Raw genomic sequence first — 2727 nt, 5'->3', positions numbered from 1 at the left:
TTATGATCGGAACATATCTGCTATTATTATACTCGGCGTAGCTTCCAAATTATCAAGGAAAAGTGTTACAAACTCGTTACTACTTTACCGATTTCTTATGATGATTCCGTAAACGAACCTTTTTTCTTATTCAGGAGTGCCAATACAGTATTCAATGCCTCCAATTCTTTAAGTCATAAAATAATGTGCACGTACCTGATGCTTATGATTGCATATTGTCAACTACTCAATGTCATCGGTCTCGTGTAATACACTCTAATGAAACTCGTATCGTGAAGTACACACGCAGGACTCTGACGATCAAGCGTATCTTTAGTATTTCTTTTCTGAGGTTATTTGTTGTGGCTCAGCCAACAGTGATCAGCTAATAGTGCGTGACCATGTTCACCCTGATGGCTCCTTTAACAATAAATTTAGAAAAGAACCTCGCATATTTTATTATGAAACATAAAAATATGCTGACCGGTGTAAATAGATCAATACATGGTTGTTATTTTGCTAATCTAGCTGCCACCGAGTTCGAATATAGCTTATAAAATAGAACGATGTTTTACTTAGGTTCTTATTTATAACATTCAAGAAGTTTTTTACTTGAATGTATTTGACGCGGCTGATTAACTTATGTGTGTGAAGCAACTTAAAATTGTGCTAGTAATTCTATGACAATTTTCCCTGCTATGCTCAATATGGGATAATGTTTATTAATATTTAATATCGATCAAGTGAAGGTACGCATCTTCAAAAACTTAATTGTGTCTGCGAACCGTTGCCAAATAATGTAGCTTAAAGGTGAAGGACCATGTTAAAATTAATGTCTGCAATTACGTTTTGTTGCAGTTGTCAACATGTATTATAATTTTCGCAAAATATACTCCCCATAAGCGACCTGCCTTGAGGAAAATGTTTATTTATGCATTATTGTTTAATAATAATTAACATAGTTGATGGCAAATTTTCTAACTTTAAACGGAAAATAACTCTCTTTGACGGTGTTGGTAATGTAAATTTGCAAATTGTGTAAGGCGCAATTTAAATTGTGTATGTCCTTGGAGACTCTTAAACATTGCGTAGGATAAATTATATGGTAAACTGATGGTGCATTGTAATTAAATTGCATTGCCGGAATGCTTTTGTTCGTCACTCGTTTGTTAACGGTGCTAATCTGCCTTGTTGTCGATGTAAACTATTCGTAAATAAGGATGTAAAGTATGGTTATCTTTTATTTCAATTGATTATCTGTACTTGTAAGTTTACTTGTATAATTAAGAACACAAACTTTCTTCCATTTCTAACATAACTTCTTAAACAAATAGTTCATATACATCTAATTCAGTTTTTATAATGTCCAACAAACGTAATTAATCGATTCAAAACACTGGCCGTTTAAATCCAAACGTTTGCATCCTCTACCTCAATAGTACGTCACAACTAGTATACATATACGGTTACACATATGCATGACACTGTAATGACGATATTGCCAAAGAGTTTCCATAATGTGTTCTGGTTTTTTTCGAACCCTTTTGAAGTTTGAATTCACAACGCCCAATGTGAAACCTGCAACTAACTGAACGCCTGTGGTAATCTGATTAATTCTCGTTTGAGTCCAGCAACCGCCTACGTTCTGTTCTTAATTAGACTTCGGAGGAGAAGCGCTAGTGTTTCTATGATATGGCTGTGTTAATTGACTTTGTATATTAGCAAGAAAATAATGTTTTCATAAGTACCTTCGTACGCATGTTATTTGTATTTTCCGGAATTATGTTACGATGTGCATAGTTGAAGTATAAAGCGCACCTTTTGCGATTTTTATATAAACGTTATAAAAATTAATGTAACGTAATTATAATTTTCCATGTAAGCATGTAGCAGTCTCTGTGTTTTAAATATAGCCAGTACAACGTCAGCTCTATCAGCAAGGGAATCTTTAAAATGCATAGTGTCCTTTATTGAAGACAAAACCCAATTGCTAAAGCAGGATGACAAAATACATTTGTTATTGACGTAAAAATGCATCCAAACTTGTATACGACTAACATAATTAAGAATATGAAATATGATATATTTATCGAAAATGGCTTCAAATAATACACATTCATATAGTAGATATTTGGTTACGGGACTTTGTCATAGATTGTGAACAAAGCAGTTATAAGCTTATATGCCTGAGATTTAAAAAAACTGAGTTCATCAGGAATAGAAGAAATGCTCATGGATAATACTCATACTGAAAATACAGTTTCGCTTGTAAGTCATCTTTCAAAATTGATTGAACTATAGATCGTTACAAATGCGCAACGTTCGAATAATTTGGAATGTTTCAGATGTTTTCGCTATAATTTTGTTACAACTCGTGGATCAGTTATTTAAGTAACAGATGCGCCCCACTATATATCTGGATAGAGAAGTGGTTTAGTCGATAGCCATTTAAATCAAATTACACTGGTTTATTGAGCCTCAAAAAAGAATATACTTTTTTCATTTTTTTTTAAAGTACCGGTATTTATCTTGTGAATGTAATGGAGCTTTACAGTTTTGTAGTTTAAATTAAGCAATTTATGGCGCTTATTACATACAATCTGCGAACAAGTCCCTTTAAGAAACAGAGAATTTATTTATTAGTGTGACAATACGTTACTGTTCTTTATCACAAACTAAGAAATCAATTTTACCTCAAATGTCCTCACATATAAATTACATAGTTATATCGCCATATCTTTAATAATG

Source organism: Dreissena polymorpha, chromosome 4 (assembly GCF_020536995.1).
Source record: "Dreissena polymorpha isolate Duluth1 chromosome 4, UMN_Dpol_1.0, whole genome shotgun sequence".
NCBI classification, from domain to species: Eukaryota; Metazoa; Mollusca; class Bivalvia; order Myida; family Dreissenidae; genus Dreissena; species Dreissena polymorpha.
This window is presented reverse-complemented; position numbering follows the sequence as displayed.